Below are 21,844 nucleotides of genomic sequence, written 5' to 3'. Positions count from 1 at the left end.
CGCTTGACTTGACAATTTTGTCACCAGCAGGTCTTTCAACCCCAGCAGACCTGTGTCTGCCGGAAAGAGAGATCCAAGGTAGGCTTTAAATCTAGGATCGAGCACGGTGGCCAAAATGTAGTGCTCTGATTTCAACAGATTGACCACCCGTGAATCCTTGTTAAGCGAATTAAGGGCTGCATCCACAAGTCCCACATGCCTAGCGGAATCGCTCCCTTTTAGCTCCTTCTTCAATGCCTCCAGCTTCTTCTGCAAAAGCCTGATGAGGGGAATGACCTGACTCAGGCTGGCAGTGTCTGAACTGACTTCACGTGTGGCAAGTTCAAAGGGCATCAGAACCTTGCACAACGTTGAAATCATTCTCCACTGCACTTGAGACAGGTGCATTCCACCTCCTATATCGTGCTCAATTGTATAGGCTTGAATGGCCTTTTGCTGCTCCTCCAACCTCTGAAGCATATAGAGGGTTGAATTCCACCTCGTTACCACTTCTTGCTTCAGATGATGGCAGGGCAGGTTCAGTAGTTTTTGGTGGTGCTCCAGTCTTCTGTACGTGGTGCCTGTACGCCGAAAGTGTCCCGCAATTTTTCTGGCCACCGACAGCATCTCTTGCACGCCCCTGTCGTTTTTTAAAAAATTCTGCACCACCAAATTCAAGGTATGTGCAAAACATGGGACGTGCTGGAATTTGCCCATATTTAATGCACACACAATATTGCTGGCGTTGTCCGATGCCACAAATCCACAGGAGAGTCCAATTGGGGTAAGCCATTCCGCGATGATCTTCCTCAGTTGCCGTAAGAGGTTTTCAGCTGTGTGCGTATTCTGGAAAGCGGTGATACAAAGTGTAGCCTGCCTAGGAAAGAGTTGGCGTTTGCGAGATGCTGCTACTGGTGCCGCCGCTGCTGTTCTTGCGGCGGGAGTCCATACATCTACCCAGTGGGCTGTCACAGTCATATAGTCCTGACCCTGCCCTGCTCCACTTGTCCACATGTCCGTGGTTAAGTGGACATTGGGTACAACTGCATTTTTTAGGACACTGGTGAGTCTTTTTCTGACGTCCGTGTACATTCTCGGTATCGCCTGCCTAGAGAAGTGGAACCTAGATGGTATTTGGTAACGGGGGCACACTGCCTCAATAAATTGTCTAGTTCCCTGTGAACTAACGGCGGATACCGGACGCACGTCTAACACCAACATAGTTGTCAAGGACTCAGTTATCCGCTTTGCAGTAGGATGACTGCTGTGATATTTCATCTTCCTCGCAAAGGACTGTTGAACAGTCAATTGCTTACTGGAAGTAGTACAAGTGGGCTTACGACTTCCCCTCTGGGATGACCATCGACTCCCAGTGGCAACAACAGCAGCGCCAGCAGCAGTAGGCGTTACACGCAAGGATGCATCGGAGGAATCCCAGGCAGGAGAGGACTCGTCAGAATTGCCAGTGACATGGCCTGCAGGACTATTGGCATTCCTGGGGAAGGAGGAAATTGACACTGAGGGAGTTGGTGGGGTGGTTTGCGTGAGCTTGGTTACAAGAGGAAGGGATTTACTGGTCAGTGGACTGCTTCCGCTGTCACCCAAAGTTTTTGAACTTGTCACTGACTTATTATGAATGCGCTGCAGGTGACGTATAAGGGAGGATGTTCCGAGGTGGTTAACGTCCTTACCCCTACTTATTACAGCTTGACAAAGGGAACACACGGCTTGACACCTGTTGTCCGCATTTCTGGTGAAATACCTCCACACCGAAGAGCTGATTTTTTTGGTATTTTCACCTGGCATGTCAACGGCCATATTCCTCCCACGGACAACAGGTGTCTCCCCGGGTGCCTGACTTAAACAAACCACCTCACCATCAGAATCCTCCTGGTCAATTTCCTCCCCAGCGCCAGCAACACCCATATCCTCCTCATCCTGGTGTACTTCAACACTGACATCTTCAATCTGACTATCAGGAACTGGACTGCGGGTGCTCCTTCCAGCACTTGCAGGGGGCGTGCAAATGGTGGAAGGCGCATGCTCTTCACGTCCAGTGTTGGGAAGGTCAGGCATCGCAACCGACACAATTGGACTCTCCTTGTGGATTTGGGATTTCGAAGAATGCACAGTTCTTTGCTGTGCTGCTTTTGCCAGCTTGAGTCTTTTCATTTTTCTAGCGAGAGGCTGAGTGCTTCCATCCTCATGTGAAGCTGAACCACTAGCCATGAACATAGGCCAGGGCCTCAGCCGTTCCTTGCCACTCCGTGTGGTAAATGGCATATTGGCAAGTTTACGCTTCTCCTCCGACAATTTTATTTTAGGTTTTGGAGTCCTTTTTTTACTGATATTTGGTGTTTTGGATTTGACATGCTCTGTACTATGACATTGGGCATCGGCCTTGGCAGACGACGTTGCTGGCATTTCATCGTCTAGGCCATGACTAGTGGCAGCAGCTTCAGCACGAGGTGGAAGTGGATCTTGATCTTTCCCTAATTTTGGAACCTCAACATTTTTGTTCTCCATATTTTAATAGGCACAACTAAAAGGCACCTCAGGTAAACAATGGAGATGGATGGATTGGATACTAGTATACAATTATGGACGGGCTGCCGAGTGCCGACACAGAGGTAGCCACAGCCGTGAACTACCGCACTGTACTGTGTCTGCTGCTAATATATAGACTGGTTGATAAAGAGATAGTATACTCGTAACTAGTATGTATGTATAAAGAAAGAAAAAAAAACCACGGTTAGGTGGTATATACAATTATGGACGGGCTGCCGAGTGCCGACACAGAGGTAGCCACAGCCGTGAACTACCGCACTGTACTGTGTCTGCTGCTAATATAGACTGGTTGATAAAGAGATAGTATACTCGTAACTAGTATGTATGTATAAAGAAAGAAAAAAAAACCACGGTTAGGTGGTATATACAATTATGGACGGGCTGCCGAGTGCCGACACAGAGGTAGCCACAGCCGTGAACTACCGCACTGTACTGTGTCTGCTGCTAATATATAGACTGGTTGATAAAGAGATAGTATACTCGTAACTAGTATGTATGTATAAAGAAAGAAAAAAAAACCACGGTTAGGTGGTATATACAATTATGGACGGGCTGCCGAGTGCCGACACAGAGGTAGCCACAGCCGTGAACTACCGCACTGTACTGTGTCTGCTGCTAATATAGACTGGTTGATAAAGAGATAGTATACTCGTAACTAGTATGTATGTATAAAGAAAGAAAAAAAAACCGCGGTTAGGTGGTATATACAATTATGGACGGGCTGCCGAGTGCCGACACAGAGGTAGCCACAGCCGTGAACTACCGCACTGTACTGTGTCTGCTGCTAATATAGACTGGTTGATAAAGAGATAGTATACTCGTAACTAGTATGTATGTATAAAGAAAGAAAAAAAAACCACGGTTAGGTGGTATATACAATTATGGACGGGCTGCCGAGTGCCGACACAGAGGTAGCCACAGCCGTGAACTACCGCACTGTACTGTGTCTGCTGCTAATATATAGACTGGTTGATAAAGAGATAGTATACTCGTAACTAGTATGTATGTATAAAGAAAGAAAAAAAAACCACGGTTAGGTGGTATATACAATTATGGACGGGCTGCCGAGTGCCGACACAGAGGTAGCCACAGCCGTGAACTACCGCACTGTACTGTGTCTGCTGCTAATATAGACTGGTTGATAAAGAGATAGTATACTCGTAACTAGTATGTATGTATAAAGAAAGAAAAAAAAACCGCGGTTAGGTGGTATATACAATTATGGACGGGCTGCCGAGTGCCGACACAGAGGTAGCCACAGCCGTGAACTACCGCACTGTACTGTGTCTGCTGCTAATATAGACTGGTTGATAAAGAGATAGTATACTACTAATATTATATATACTGGTGGTCAGGTCACTGGTCACTAGTCACACTGGCAGTGGCACTCCTGCAGCAAAAGTGTGCACTGTTTAATTTTAATATAATATTATGTACTCCTGGCTCCTGCTATAACCTATAACTGGCACTGCAGTAGTGCTCCCCAGTCTCCCCCACAATTATAAGCTGTGTGAGCTGAGCAGTCAGACAGATATATAATATATATAGATGATGCAGCACACTGGCCTGAGCCTGAGCAGTGCACACAGATATGGTATGTGACTGACTGAGTCACTGTGTGTATCGCTTTTTTCAGGCAGAGAACGGATATATTAAATAAACTGCACTGTGTGTCTGGTGGTCACTCACTATATAATATATTATGTACTCCTGGCTCCTGCTATAACCTATAACTGGCACTGCAGTAGTGCTCCCCAGTCTCCCCCACATGTGAGCTGAGCAGTCAGACAGATATATATAATATTATATATAGATAATAGATGATGCAGCACACTGGCCTGAGCCTGAGCAGTGCACACAGATATGGTATGTGACTGAGTCACTGTGTGCTGTGTATCGCTTTTTTCAGGCAGAGAACGGATTATAAAGTAAACTGCACTGTCCTCACTAGTAAACTCTCTCCACTCAGTCTCTACACTTCTACAGTAACAGTACTCCTCCTAGTCAGCTCCAGTAAATCTCTCTCAGTCTCTTATAATCTAAATTGAGAGGACGCCAGCCACGTCCTCTCCCTATCAATCTCAATGCACGTGTGAAAATGGCGGCGACGCGCGGCTCCTTATATAGAATCCGAGTCTCGCGATAGAATCCGAGCCTCGCGAGAATCCGACAGCGTCATGATGACGTTCGGGCGCGCTCGGGTTAACCGAGCAAGGCGGGAAGATCCGAGTCGCTCGGACCCGTGAAAAAAAACATGAAGTTCTGGCGGGTTCGGATTCAGAGAAACCGAACCCGCTCATCTCTAATGAACACTGGGCCTATTTCAGGTGCATTTTAGTAGCTTTACCTCTGTATGAAAATGTAGCAGGAGACATCTATTACAAGTAGACACCTCGTGCTGCAGTAATGATCCGAACGGCAACCACATTGGATCACTGTGACTCCATCGGGTGGCTTGCACTCTCCATGGGGTCACGCAACCTGCCCATTGCAGATCCTTGTAAGAGGCCAGGAAAACTCTGTCCAATGACAAAGATTCAGGCCTATTCCCTACCCCTGAATCAAGGTGTCAAGCCTCCATTTTTATAAATGGAGGCTATTGCCGCCCCCTCCCCATCCCCAAATGGTATCAGACTGTCAATCACTGACAGTCTGGTGCTGTATTGCATTCTGTGTTGCAAGACCCATTTGCACATGTGCAGAATGGGTCCTGTGCATGCGCAAAGTACCGAACATTGATACTTAGTGCATCAGGATCCAGATCCTTTGAGATCTGAATTAGCGACATTGTTGCTTATTATTACAAGTTGATAAATATATGGTTCTGGAGTGAGCAGATTTGCATACTAACCTACCCAAACTGTGTTTTATTGAGAGAATACTGTTGGTTTTCAAAGCGCAGGAAACTGCTAACCCAATTATTGCTACCTGCAATTAACTTTATGGTTGCTTAAAAATGCTAAATTACAAATAACAGTGTGTTGCCTTGAAAAACTGTGGACTGAAAAAGGTTTTGCATACTATCTCCATACTGCTTATTAAACGTGGGCTGTATAAACAAGGTAGCCTTTGTTTAGCTTGTTGGAAGCTTCCATGTTTTAACCCTATACTAACAATAGTGTGGTTTTTGTTCCTGATTTAATCACCACTGCACATGTTAATTCATATGTTGTCTTTATATAATATTTTTCACCAGCCATGTGATTTAATATGTGTATTGTTTTATGGATAAATCTATATTTATTTATTAACAGTGTTTCCTTTTATTTATTTATTTTTTTGATGATGAATGGATATTGTAACAGACTTTGAGGTGTGCCCTGAAGTGCATTGGGGAATTTGCACTGAAATGTACTCCATCTGTATATTACTAACCTATCTTTAAATTTCAGGGTTGGAAAATTCCCATAGTTTTTCCAGGTATTAATAGTTGGAAAGACTGACAGTACTCACACAACTGGTTAATACAGTATATATTTTTCATAGCTGACATAACAAATGACTTACATATACATGCATTTCTGAATTTCCACAATGTTAGTTTCTGATTTAGTAAGTTATGTGATCGCTACTTGCATGACATAATATTTGCAGAACATCAGCATGTTGTAAGTTTAAAAAAATACATAGATAGTAATTCAATACATATTCTAAAAAGTAAACACATTTAAAATGCATGCAGTTAATTAATCATCCACCCAGTTGTTTCATTCTCTGATAGTGATATTAGATAGATTCAGTCAGCTATATCAAGAGCAATTAAATCACTAAAAAGAAAATTAACATATACACAATGCTTGTAGTTCTGTTTGATGATACATTTAAAAGTGGAATTCAGCTTTATGACTCAAAAAGGAAAAATATCAAATTGCATTACTAGTGGCAGGCATACAGAACAATTTAAAAATTAAAATATTAATAAAATGATCGAATTTTTTTTACCTCAAATGATTAATTGCTGAAATCGAAATTCACTGAACCAAAAAAGCATTGTTCATAGCCTGTATTAATGAGATAGAAGCAATTTTAAAAGTCTGATAAAGCAATATGAAAGTTACTGGAATATTAAAATGTATTTTAATGATAAGCTTGTAAAATTTCTGCAATATTTCATTTATAATGGGTCTGACACTTTTATATTTCATTCTAAAATTGGATGCATTCTTACAGTGAGTTTGTCTTTTCCAGAAATATTAATAATTTACAATAACTGTTAATTATATATATATATATATATATATATATATATATACTGTACTCAAACTTGTGTTATATTACTCAACAAACATTCTAAAGCCATGGCTGAATATGTGTAAGGTTAAATATTTATTTGTATAATAGCTAATATTCTCTTGTTAGTAAACATTTTCATGTACGGGGACAATACACAGAGCCTGCGCGGGACCTGTTTTTGGTTAGATCAACACAAAGGACTCGTGGACACTCGCTCAGGTTAGAGGAGAGGAGATTCCGCACAATACGTCGTAAAGGCTTTTTCACGGTAAGGACAATACGTGTTTGGAATTCCCTGCCCGAGGGAGTTGTAATGGCGGAATCTGTCAACACCTTTAAGAATGGGTTAGATAAATTCCTAATGGATAAGGATATCCAGGGGTATGGTGCATAGTCATGCATTATAGTTACTATAAATAGGGATAAAATGCAACGGCTGACAGCAGCATCAGTCAGAAATTTTTAGTCAAATCATCATGCATAGGAGACCACAAATAGGTTGAACTCGATGGACAATTGTCTTTTTTCAACCTCAGATACTATGTTACTATGTATAGATATCACAAATCTTTAGTGAAAAATACAATGTCATGAGGCCGGATGTAATACTGTGTGAAACAGCTGGAGCTCTGAGATTCCAGCTGAACTCATACATTTTCTTAAAGCGGCAATCATTTACAAAGCAAAACCAACCTGGTTTTGCCTTGTAAATGTTTGCTGCTTTAAAAAATAAAACCTTACAAGTTTTTCTGTAATCTCAGAGCTCCAGCCATCTCGCCCTGCATTACATCCAGCCCATGCAGTCCTCATCAGAATAACAATACCCCCTATTGCCATTTTTCATTTGGAGGCCACTTCAAAATAGAATGATCAGTAAGTACACATCCAGTGGCGTATATAGGGTGCAGGGGATGCAGCTGCTATGGGGCCTGGTGTCTTTTTATTTTTATTTTTAATTATTGTTGCCACACCGGAATTGGGGCCCGGCAATGTACTCACTGGTAATGAGGAGGGAGGCGGAGCTGCTTGTTCTACAGAATCCAGTTGGACAAGTACTGCTTGTGTTTATACAGTGCCATATCCATCAGCTGCGCAACGCCAGCACCGCTACTATTGTTGCAGCTACACTCGCAGTTTCTCTAGAACAAGCTGCTTTGCCTCCCTCCTCCCTAACAGTAAGTACACCCAGGGCTCCAAACAAGGCACTGCAGCAGTAGGTAAAAATAAAAAAATAAAGAATTTAAAAAAAATAATAATCTTAGAGGGTGCATTGGGATTGACTTCAGCCCCCCCCCCCAGCCACTAAGCCCCATAACAGCTGCATCCCCTGCATCTTGAATAGTTAGAGGGTCCAGACATTTCTGTCTGTCTATAACCCTCTCTCATCCATCTGACTATGCCACCTCCTGTCCAATTGCCTTTCCATCTATGGTGCCATATGGTGCTCTGTCTGTCCATCTGTCCACCCATGCCCCTGTCCGTCCATCTATGCCCCTCCCTCCCATCTGTCTATACACCCATATTATACTCTATTTGTCCCCTTATCTATGTATGCCCCATCCTGTCCATCCATCTATACCCCCATATGGTGCAGTCTGTTCATCTGTCCATCTATCACCCCACTAGTTTGTCCATCTGTCCAGCTATACCCCCTCTTGTCCGTCCATCTATACACCCATATGGTGCTATGTCTGTTTGTCTGTCCATCTATACCCCCTCCCGTCCATCCATCAATACCCCCATATGGTGCTCTATCTGTCCATTTGTCTGTGTATGCCCCCTCCCATCTGTCCTTCTATACCCCCATATGGTGCTCTACTTGTTCATCTGTCAATCTATGCCCCCTCCCATCTGTCCATCTATTCCCCCGGGTGGTCTTCAGTTTGCCGACTGACGGGATCCCGGCGCACAGTATACCGGCGCCGGGATCCCGACAGCCAGCATACCGACACCTATTCTCCCTCGTGGGGGTCCACGACCCCCCTGGAGGGAGAATAAAATAGCGTGGGCGAGGCGAGCGCAGTGAGCCCGCAAGGGGCTCATTTGCGCTCGCCACACTGTCGGTAAGCCGGCGGTCAGGCTCCCGGCACCGGTATGCTGGTCGCCGGGAGCCCGACTGCCGGCATACCATAGTGAACCCTATACCCGCATATGGTGCATCATTCGTCTGTCCACCCATGACCCCATCCGTCCATCTGTGTCTCCATCACCATCCACTGCTGTAGTGAAGTAGTGTGTCTCCTGTTTGCTCCTTCTTCCTCTCTCTTGCTACTCTTTTTCTCTCTCTCCCTGACACTGTCTCTCTCTTTCTCTCATACCCTCTTTTTCGATGAAAACCCTCTCTCTCTCTCTCTCTCCCCTCTAACTCCCTTCTTTCTTTCTTTCTTTCTTTCTTTCTTTCTTTCTTTCTTTCTTTCTTTCTTTCTTTCTTTCTTTCTTTCTTTCTTTCTTTCTTTCTTCCTTTCTTTCTTTTTCTTTCTTTCCCTCTCTCTCTAAAACAGATAATTGACAAGTGCCGCCAACAGAGCTGCGCAGCAAAGGGCAAGGCCACACAGCTTGTGGGAGGCTGCACCCCAATGCATCCGCAATTTTATTATGGATGCATCTGATCTAAGGTTGAACCTTGCTGTGCTGTCAGGTGGTCAGAGGCCATCTTTTTTTTCTGCCCAGCATGTGTGAGGCTGCACCTGATGCATCCACAATTAGAGTGCAGATGCATCGGAACTAAGGTTGACCCCTAGCAGCGCAGCCTGGCTCCCGCTCCATATGAAGGCAGTGTGTTGTTTCATTTAACAGCAGCAAAATATAAATCCAGCTAACCTCATAAACATCACATGCCTTGATCTTGTATTCACCAGAGTATGCTCAGTGTCTTAATTTAATAACACTCCTTTCCCTCTCTCAGATCACAACCTTATCACCTGCATGCTCTCCTCCATTTCTTCAATCTCAATGTCACTGAAGTACTCCAATCCACCTCAAACCTTCAGAAATATTAATGATATTAATTTTCAAGACCTTTCCACCTCTCTGCAACAACTGTCACCAATTCCTGCAATCACTTCTCCTGTGATGGTTTTTTCACACCTAAACCAGACTCTAGAAATAGTACTTGATGAAGTAGCTCCAGCTACCCATTAAACTCCACGTAGGCCTAGTTGTCAACCATGGCACCCTAACTTAACAAAACACTTACAAAAACTCTCATGTAAAGTTGAACATCTGTGGCATAAATCTCATCCATGCGACATCCTCACATACAATATAAGACTATCTACTACTCTATTGTTATGTCCTGGACACTGCTAAACAGACATATTTCTGCTCAAACCTCTAATCCCAAGCAACTTTTTCATACATTTAAATCACTTCTCATCCCTCCCTCACCCAACCCACCAGCCACTATCAATGTCTTTCTTTCTACTTCAAGGACAAGATTCATAAGATCCATGATGAAATGGTTTGCTCTTTCTCAACAAGTAACCCACTCATTTCCCTACCTGAACCCTCTGGCACTTTCTCCTCATTTGATCTCACAAAAGAAGATGAAGTATCAATGCTCTTCTCATCTTCCTACTCTACTACCTCTCCTCTTGTTCCCATACCCTCATAAATAAGTAAAGCTCTTTCTCCTGTGCTCATTCCAACCATAACTAAAGTCTGTAATCTCGCTCTCTTTCTCTCTCTACTGGTATCCTTCCTTCACTCTTTACTGTTAAATTATGCAGTGATTGCTCCCATTCTGAAAAAAAAATTCTAACCCAAACTCTCTCTCAAACTACCATCCCATCTCTAAGCTCCCATCCCCCTCCAAGCTACTAGAGAGACCAGCTTACACTTGCCTCACACACTTTCTTAACACACACAACTTATTGGACACACTTCAGTCAGGATTTCCTTCCCAACACTGCACAGAGACAGCACTGACTAAAGTAGTGAATGACCTGGTCACTGCAAAGTCTAAAGGACATTACTCACTTCTTATTCTTCTTGATCCCTCTGCTGCTTTTGACACAGTTGACCACTCTTCTCTTATACAAACACTACAATCCAAACAGTAGGTCCTCAGGACACAGCCCATTCTTGGTTCTCATCATACCTACCTAACAGCTCTTTGAGTGTCTGCTTCTCTGAATCCACTTCCTCTTCACTACCTCTACTAGTTGGAGTACCGCAAGTCTCAGTCTTAGGTCCTCTGCTTTTCTCAATTGACACCACATATCTTTGCAAACTAAGCAGCTCTTTTGGATTTCAGTATCAATTGTACGTGGATAATACTCAAATCTACCTATACTCTCCTGGTTTGTCACCATCTGTATTGGTCCATGTCAGTGAATGCCTTTTTGTCGTTTCCTCTTTGATGTCATCTCACCACCTCAAACTTAATATTTCCAAAACAGAATTAATGATATTTCACTGTCCAATAGTAAGTACCAATTTGATATCTCTATCACAGTTGACAACTTAACAATCAATCCTACCACACAACTGGAAAATGTGAAGGTGTGATCCCACTAAAATAGGCGCCACCTATATAGAGTGTAGACACCACAAAGGTGAATAGGAAATAAAGTGTACGTTCCTTACAACAGCTTCATAGATCTTCCAATCCACATTCAATTCTGTATGATGTCCACTCCACATGTAGGAAAAGACATATCATATCATGTGTAGTACAACAAATTTATTACAGTAAATACAGGTACATAAAACAATGTGATGTCCCACAGCAATGCCCCCGAGGGACTGAACAATTACCAGAACAGGGGGAGAACTGATAGAAAGCAGTTCTCAAATCACGTTCTTATTACTCATCCGAAAAGAGCAAACCACCCGGGTAGGCAAGTACTGCCTTGAAAAAGACCAAATTGGGAGGGTTGAAATGCGTCGGATGTTTGTGTTAGTGGACCTTTATTCCCGGAGCTGCTCCTGAGAATTCTGAGCGAAAACCAGATTGGTCCTTATCCTGAGTTTGCCTGCCCGGGTGGTTTGCTCTTTTCGGATGAGTAATAAGAACGTGATTTGAGAACTGCTTTCCATCAGTTCTCCACCTGTTCTGGTAATTGTTCAGTCCCTCAGGGGCATTGCTGTGGGACATCACATTGTTTTATGTACCTGTATTCACTGTAATAAATTTGTTGTACTACACATGATATGATATGTCTTTTCCTACATGTGGAGTGGACATCATACAGAATTGAATGTGGATTGGAAGATCTATGAAGCTGTTGTAAGGAACGTACACTTTATTTCCTATTCACCTTTGTGGTATCTACACTCTATATAGGTGGTGCCTATTTTAGTGGGATCACACCTTCACATTTTCCAGTATTGTATAAAGTGGTTTGTAGAGACACTTTTTTTGATCTCCACTATACAGGGCTGCCTCCATTTATTTACGCAGGGATATATCACCTTAAGTCTACTTTTTTTGCATAATCCTACAACACAAGCTTGCTACCTAGGTGTCTTGCTTCACTATAAACTGTTCTTTTGTTAACCGTTTTAAATCTGTCTCATAATTTTGTTACATCATCTAAAAAACATATCCAAAATATGACCATATCTTATGCAATACACTGCAAAAATGCTTATCCATGTTCTCATTATCTCCCACACTGATTATTGCAATAGTATTACAACTAGTCTTAGAAACTCTCACTACTACAATCCATTCTGAATGCAGGTGCAAGGTTAATCTCCTTTGCTAGACATTCATCATCTGCGGATACGCTCTGTCAGTCCCTCCATTGGTTACCTGCATTCTACTGTATTCAATCTAAAATACCTTTCCACAGGCACAAGATCATTAACCAAACTACACCAATGTACATCTCTTCACTTATTTCAAATTATCTCCCAACCCAACCTCTTTGCTCTTCACAAGATCTATGTCTCTCATCCACATTCATTACTTGCTTCCATTCATGATTCATGATTGCAGGACTTTCTTCAGGGTGCATCCACTCTGTGGAATGCACTCTCGTGCAGAATAAGACTCTCCTCTAGTCTCCAAACCTTTAAGAGTTCCCTGAAAACTGCCCACATAACCTTCATAAATTTTCCTATCCAGCATCCCCCTGTACAGTCCATACATATTCTCACATATAGTATTTTCTTTATCTTCACTTTCCTGTCTACCTGACCCCTGGCCAACATCATACAGCCCACTAAAAACCTTTTCAATCTGGTGGACTATTATGCAATAGGTAACACCTATCCTTGTGCCTATGTCTATTTCAGTATAGATTGTAAGCTTGTGATCAGGGCCTTCCTACCTCTATGACTGTCTGTTATTACCCAGTTTTGTTTTATCACTTTTGTTTCCAGTTGTAAAGCTCAATGGAATTAGCTGGACTGTATAGGAAACTGATATTAAATGATGATGATGATGATGATGATGATGATGACGATGATGATGATGCTAATAATAATTATTATTATTCATACAAGTATATATATATATATATATATATATATATATATATATATATAAAATAAACAGTTACATTATTTAAAAAAAATGTATTTGAACCAAAAAAGTAAAAATTGTATTACTTTGTATGGGAAAAATCCAAATTGACCATAGAACCAGAGCTGGCGGAACCCGCTCAGCAAAAGGATGCAAAGCAGGTAGGGCCAAGCTGGAGAGGCACTCTCCCTGCTCTGCATCCCTGTGCTGTGAGCTGTTATTGTCGCTGCACCTATCACTGTACAAGCAGCGGCAGCCAGCATCCTGGATCGTGGCTCTTCTAGTCCCCACTCCAGCCATGCTGCTGATGTCATCTCCTCCCATCCTGTGTCAGCACAGTGATGCTAGCAGGGGGAGGTGTGGGGGCAGGACTGACTCCGGGAGCAGAGAGCTTCAGTTACTGCTAAATGCAGTACTGCCAGGAGCTACTAGATGCCTCCATCTACATGGATGGAGCCATCTCATCACCTGCCAGGACTCAGGAACAATAGAAAGATTGCCCGGGAGCAGTACAGAGGAACTAAGTGAGTTTTTTTATGTGTGATTGTCTTTCTGTCTATTATCTATCTATGTTTCTGTCTATCATGTATCTATCTATCTATCTATCTATCTATCTATCTATCTATCTATCTATGTGTCTGTCTATCTATGTGTCTATCTATCTTTCTATCGCTCTATCTATCTATGTGTCTATGTATGTATGTATGTATGTATGTATGTGTCTGTCTATTATCTATCTATGTGTCTATCTATCTACTTATTTATGTGTTTGTCTATTATCTATCTATCTATCTATCTATCTATCTATCTATCTATCTACAGGTATATGTCTGTCTATCTATCTATGTGTCTATCTATCTATCTATTTATGTGTCTGTCTATTATCTATCTATCTGTCCAAGGGGCGGAACTGCCGGAGACAACGGAGTCTGTTGCCACCAGGTTCCATCCCAGAAGGTGGCACTTCCTCCATCGTCCCCTATTACATTTGTACACATTCTGCAGTTGCTGTAGTAGAGGAGACACTGAGCACAATGTCTATTATCATCAGCAGTGCTCGCTTCTCCTCTGTGACTGCCTCTGTGCTCGTTCTGCCGTGCTCTGGGCTGCAGACATCATGTGACATCTGACAGCAACCCAGATTGTAGGAGCCAGCGATGTAAGGGGGTCATGGCTAAATCAGAAAGCACCAGGAACACATCGGTGTCCCTAATACATAGGCGCTGCCTGGCTGAGTAGTGCAGGGTCCAAAGGCTGTACAAGTGGCCTGCACTGAGCTGTCGTCCCTTCTTCTGGCTGTCGGCGTCTGGGCTCCTGCTTTCTCCATTCTTAGGTGTGGCCACATCTCTCACTCCCTCCACAGTCTGGGTGCAGCTGAAGTGCCTGTGTGAGGTGGTTACCTTTCTTTGTTGCCAACACTTTCCAGCTGTACAGTAGCTGGAGACCTGAAGGATCGTGCTGCACAGTGAGGAGCCAGCTAGGACACTGCGTGGGTGAGCAGTGTGGGGTTGTCACTGACTGGGGAGTATGCACGAGAATCCAGTCTGCAGTGTTAAGTGCAAACCCTATTGGGGGAGAGTGGCATGGGGGGCGCCGAACGTCAGCATGCACTTTCCTTTATTAAGTGTGGGAGGGAGGGCACAAATTTATATTTTGCAGGGGGCGCGCCGAACACCCTTGCATTGGTCCTGCATAGAACTCAATAGAAAACTAGCTACAATGTTATACCATGCATTGTTACATATTCACAAACAGGTAAATTCATTTTTATCAAGGGAGCCATTCTAAAGTGTAAAAATATATTACAAATAAGATTGACCAAAAATGATTTTTTTTTAAGATTGTAAACATGTTGAACATTTTTAATGAAACATTTTCACATCTGAATCTGCATGCTGCAAATAAGTGTGGATTTAATCTGTTTCCTCCTATGTCTTTATAGCACCACATCAGAGAAGGGGTCCTTCTACAGAGAGGAGCCAACGTGTTTGTCTGGATGTAGAAGCTGCTGGTGAGTTTCTCCTGTCAAAAAGACACAAAACACGCCATAACTATCATACCATGATGTTGGCAGGAAGTTTCATACTGGAAACACCACTGAAAGACTCCGAAATGTCCAAAAACATTGTAATTTATATATTTAAACCCTAGCAAAGGGACTGGGTTATTTTCCTTATTTACAGAGATTGTCGCATTAATACTGGCCACATCTGGCACCGTATATCATTACATATTTATGCAAAGCAGCCCTTTGCTTTCCAGATAACTTGGACTCCTTATTTTGGGGGTTAAAATACAAATTTAACACATCTTGATAAAGAGACATCACATACTCCCAAAACATATGTTCATGTTAATGTGCTAAATGAAAACATGGTTGTGTAGTTGGCCATGGGAAGATGTCACCATAATTGATAACTTACACCCAAATTTGCAAATTCAACATATATTTACCTATCTCAACATATTCACATGAACAACACAGCAATGCCAGCAGGCACGGGTTCAGGTACACTGGACTGAAGAGGACCTGGAAATAATTTTGGTGCCAGTGGAAGCATTTCCTGCTGAAGAACGAACAACACAGGCATCCATTACAGAAAGTCAACCCACTGTCCTGGAAACCCAGCATATGCAAACCACATCTCCACCCCCTACTGCCAACCAACTTGATAGGTCATTAGACACTTTTAAAACAAAACAGCTTGATTTCATGGCCAACCAAAGCCAACAAATGCTCCATATGCAGGGCTACCTTAAAAATATGTGCCACAACTATATAAAGTAGTACACATTGAAAGAGTAGCTGAGGGTACCAGAATCCGGATGGCAGCATTTCTAGATACAAAGCTATCTGAAATTAGTAATGCACTAAGGGCCCAAACAAATGCCATTAGGGCACAAAATGAAACAATTTTGGCCCAAACAGATACCATAAGGTCACAAACAAATGCATTAGTGTCCCTACACACACACACACACACCTTACCGCTGAAGGCTAACCAATAATTCCGAATGCACCTTCAACTATAAGTAGTGTCTCAAGTACACCTATAAGTACCTCTCCTACTACTCCCCCATGCCATAGTGTAAGAACAAGGTTGGGGTCCCAAAAGTAGGCAAGTCTGCTTGCAGCAGGTCACAATGCAAAAAATAATGTGCCTCAACATTTAAGATGAAGGTTTCTGTCTTTTTTGTATTGTGTTTTTCTATATTTGTAATGTTTGAAATTTGGGGCTCATTGTAATTTTTGTACCCATGTTTATGCGCAACAATTACTTTACAGTAAAACATGTTGGAAACCACACATATGCATTTTGACTAAGTAATTTTAGCGGTACATTTTGCAAATGTAGGTTGTTTCTTACTGAAAAAAGCAAGGACAATGTGGAAGCACATATATAACAGAGTATGGGTTAAAATACATGTCAATACTGACATTTAATCAATGTTTTAGATTTACATATGTAAAAGCACTAACTTACCAGCATGTATGTATACAAGCAAGCAGCAGATATGGGTGAACTTCTTAGGGGTGGCCTACATTACCCTAAACATTTGAAGGGGGAAAAAATATATGTTAATGGGCATTGATTGCAAGGAATATGGGGTTTTTGTTTTTAAAATGAAGAAAGGAAATTCAAGCAAATTACCTGAGAAATACAGCCGGATAATCTCATTCTGAATCAGTTGCCCCCTCCGCGTAATCCTATTTGCCCTAACTCGTGTAGGTTAAGTTTTCTCCACGGCTGCTGCAATGGCTTCCTCTGCATAATTGTCTTGGCCCAGGGCATTGTTTTACAGCATGAAGCAAGCCTGGATGATCATCACTACTTTGGGTGGTTGATAAAGTAGGGTACCTGATGACCGGTCCAAACACTTAAAACGACTTTTCAGCACCCCAAAAGTGTGTTCCACAACATTGCGGCTGGCAATGTGTGCATCGTTATATTGGTGCTGTGAAGGGCCTTGTGGATTACGCAGGGGTGTCATGAGCCACGGTAGACATCCATACCCTTAATCCCCTGCAAAACATAAGTTGTGGTTGTGAATGATTAATTACAGTTGTTTTCAGGTATTTGTTACACACTAAGGTATATTTTATTACCAGACCCTAACAGTCAGTTATTACTACACATAAGCACAATCATTAGAGGAATGTAAATTGACTTCATGGCACAAATAAGTGTGTTACTGATCAAATGAGCACACCATTATGGGTCAAGGTCATGCTGCATTGCTAGGCATTAAAACAGTACTTTTAAAAGGACATATTAGGAAACACATTAAAAGATAACTTGAATATACCTACCAAGTAGCCATCCCTCAGGCATGGTGTGGTGCTGGAAGCGTTCCCAAAGGGATGAGTGACGCAGGATATAGGCATCATGGCAAGACCCTGGGTAACCTGCAACCACACTGAGAATTCTAAGGTTAGCTTCACACACCACCTGCACATTGAGGGAATGATGCCCATGTCGATTGACAAAGACATACCCCCTCACGTGTGGTGCCCGAATCCCAATGTGTGTGCATTCTATGGCCCCCAGCACATTAGGGAATGCTGAGAGCCGATAGAATGCCACCTTCATGGCCTGCCACTCGGACTCAGAACTTGGGAATGTGATATATGTGCGCCACAGCTTCTTCAAGGTATATAACACTTGAGTTAAATGCCTTGAGAAAGTGGCCTTTGTAACCCCCAGTGACCAAGAGCCCACAGACTGAGTGTGCCTGTTGCCAAAAAGTGCAGGGCACACATTCATTTTTGCAGCCCATACACTGCATAGTTGGCAGAGCCATATGGCTCCAAATCATGTATCACCTGCAAAAACTCCATTGTGCAATCCCTCACTTGTGCCCTGGATGATGTAGGGGTATTTGTATGGGTGTTTCTGATCAAAGTATGGCTCACCTGTGCAAAATGTAACCCTTTTGAGTGACATGTAATAGGATGAGATTTTTAGACTTTTGAGACTTTTAGGCAAAAATGTCCGAAATCGCCTATTTTGGATGGTGGAAGTACTCTAATTTGCCTATCTCTACCTGGTCTGTTTTGTGTGCGGATTTTCGTCAATTTTTAAGTGCGATTTCCCAAATCCATCCTATTACATTTGCGAGTTGTATACTTTTGAATGGGAAAACATCTGGATGCGATTTAAAGTGCAAAATGAAATCGACCAGTTAAAATATGCAAATTTCTCTGGGAAAAATGCGAATTGGAGTGCAATTTGCATCCTATTACATTTGCAATTTACTCAAAACAGGCGATTTCGCCATTTTTGAACTAAAAGTCTAAAAATCTCATCCTCACCCTATATATTTAAACTGAAGCTGATCCCATTGTGTATAGTGTTTATAGTAGCACTGCATTAGTCAGAAACCCATCACAACATTAGGCAATTGGCAGTTCAGCTGAGAACACAGCCAAGGAGCAAGACGCCATGGGACCTCAGCGATCATGTAAGTTATTTTAAATACTGGTTAATATCACTGTGATACTAAACAAAATATGCAACTATTATTTTTTATTACATAATGGAGACCCTACAGTTAACACACAGCAAAATACATTGGGATATATTTACTAAGATTCGTATTTTGGCCGATTTCAGTCGAAATAGAAGTCGACTGACATCGGCGGTGCAAAATTGCAACTTTTTTCATTTGAAATCGGTAATTTACTAAGCTACCGTGTTTGTCTTATTTGTATTTTCCGATGTCAATGTAATTCGTATTTCTGGTGTGTGTTCTCTGGTCGTATGTGTTTGTGTCCGGCCGAACATGGATATTTGGATGCATGTTTCGTAAATTTTCAAGTGCGGCAGTGTTTTGTGGTCTGTGCAGCTGAGTTTTTACATTTACTTTTTATTTTGAGGGTGATGCGTGATTGGCTGTGTAGAATACTTGGAAGTGTCAAAGCGCAGCCATATAAATATGCCCCAAACCGTCCGCACCTCATGGGTTTAGCTAGTGGAGAGGTGAGAGAGAGTGGTCTGAGGAGTTGGTGAGTGTAGTGCTTTTATATTTAACAAATTCTGATTGCTGTATTGTGTTTGAAAGTTGTCTTTTCTTTATTGTTGTATTGTTAGTTATTAATTTGTCATATTTTCTGTCAGTGTTATTTTAATTTAGTCTCTTGTTAGTGTTTGCGTGTGTGTGTGTGTGTGTGTGTGTGTGTGTGTGTGTGTGTGTGTGTGTGTGTGGTGCATGCTGTGTAGAGGTAGAGGGGGAGTTTGTTTTGTTTGTCTTTTTTTAAGTGTTCTTTGTTGTTTGTATGTCACATGCAGAGGTTAGTGAGGTGGAGGAGGTTAGTGAGGGAGGTGAGGAGCTTAGTCAGGGGGGTGAGGCAGAGGAGGTAAGTGAGGAGAGTGGGGGGGAGGTGGCAGAGGATGCGCCTGAGTCCTCTAGTGAGAGTGATGTGACTACGCAGTCATACACCAAGACAGGGCTCAAATGTTAAGTTCACTTTTGATGAAAAGATGGCCCTGGTGCAGGTGATTATGAGGTACCATTGGCAGCTTTTTGGCCCAGAGGCTGCTAAGGTATCATCCTGTAAGAAAACAGCCATCTGGAAGAAGGTGGTTGATGCTGTTAATAGTGAGAGTTTGGTGAGGCGAAAAGAGGAGACATGTAGAAAGAGGTTCTATGATATAAAGCGGTGTGTGAAAGCCAAAATGGCCAAGGAGGCCAAGTCTGCACACCAAACAGGAGGTAGCTGTCCTTTTGTGGCCTCTTATTTAAAGTATGAGGAGCCCCCGCAGAACCTGATTCCTCTGGAAGTAGATCGACCCAAGCAGGCTGGTAAGTTGTTTTTTAATTTAATAATTTTGAAAATGCACTAACTTAAAAATTGTTTCTAGTATGCTTTGTACTTTTTTTTTTAAATGTATTGGTCAGTAATAATGAAGCATGTTTTTTAATAGTAATTTTCTCATTGTGTATGCTGACAACACTGAAATTAATGGTGTGAAGGTTATTTTGTGGTTTGTATTTTTTATGTATGTTGTAGTGAGAGTGTGAATTATTTTTCATGAATTTTGTGGTGGAGTCATGCACACCTTTTTATGGGTATTGTTCATAAAAATTTTACAAACCATACTGTTTTTTCATCTGCATTGTATGTTTGCCAAATTAAATAGAGGTGGTGTTTTTTTTGGATATATGGTTAGTCACATTATGTGTTATAGTTGTTTAGAAAGTATGCAAACATTTTTGATAATGTATTTTTTTAATATACATTATTTTTCAACATTATTAAATATTATTATTATTATTATTATTTTTAAACAAGAGGTTTGAATTCATGAGTAGCAACATATGTGTGTTGATTGTATTGTTTGATTTTAAATTTTATGTTTTATATACATTTTCAGGCCCCCAAAAGTCACAAATAGCCTCTGGACCAGTCTCCACTCCTACTGATGCTGAGGATGCTGATGATGCTGGTAAGTACATAATATTGGGTGTGTTTTCACATAAATTTGGATACAATATTATTTTTTTGTTTTTTTAGGTCCATCCACACATACAGTATGTTGCCACCTCAAAAATGCAGTCTGGGTGTGTCTTCACGTCCAGTACACATCACAACACTACGTCGATGCATGTCGGAGGTATAAGCCATCCCACCAAAGCGACTCCTCGACAGCCCGCAGCCATTGTCACCACATTCACCACTCCTGCCTGTTGAGTAAATAAAAAAACAAAAAAAGGACACATAATTACACACACACTTTACCATAAGTCAAACATTTGGCTAAATCTTCAAAGATGGAATTTCTGTTTAAGATGGAATGTTGGCCATAGCATCAAGTTCTACTTATCATTTATGTTACACCTTATAGTATAAACATCTTGGAATGTGATTGGTTGTTATGTGCAACATCCCAGCTTACAAAGAACACTCATCTCAGAAAAATTACCCCTTTGTAGTTTCACAGTTTAAGGCAGCAGCTTATTAACAAAGTGGTGATGTAAATAATGCACCGCTAACAAACATCTTGGTGGTCATAAATTACTTAAACTAAAATAATTGATGGACATATGTTGACCATAGCCAGCAAACAAAATATAAATATAATTTAGCAAATTATTGACCCAAAAAATCAACAAATATTAACAAAATGTGGATAAGCACAACATCCACTAATTAATAATTAAAGTAAATTAACATTTGTAGCACAAGGAAACATAACACATAGGATATTCTTCATTAGTTAATAAGCTTATACTTACACACAACTGGTCTCTCATTTCAGGTGAACTCATTCTTCACCTAACTCAGCCAGGCCAAGTGCAGTAACCTGACAATGAAGATACATTCACTTTAAATTAGTGATGAGCGAGGTTCGGTTTTACTCGGTTTTACTCGGTTCTCAAAACGGCATCTTATTGGCTATCCAAAACACGTGACATCCGTGAGCCAATAAGATGCCGTTTTGAGAACCGAGTAAAACCGAGTAAAACCGAGTAAAACCGAATCCGCTCATCACTACTTTAAATCTCACAGAAATACCACTTCCTGACCCAACAACTACACATTTGTCTACTCCGCCCACTCAAAGGACACCACAACAGGACATAAGACCT

Source organism: Pseudophryne corroboree, chromosome 1 (genome assembly GCF_028390025.1).
Source record: "Pseudophryne corroboree isolate aPseCor3 chromosome 1, aPseCor3.hap2, whole genome shotgun sequence".
In the NCBI taxonomy this organism is placed as follows: Eukaryota; Metazoa; Chordata; class Amphibia; order Anura; family Myobatrachidae; genus Pseudophryne; species Pseudophryne corroboree.
Note: the sequence above shows the minus strand (reverse complement) of the source record.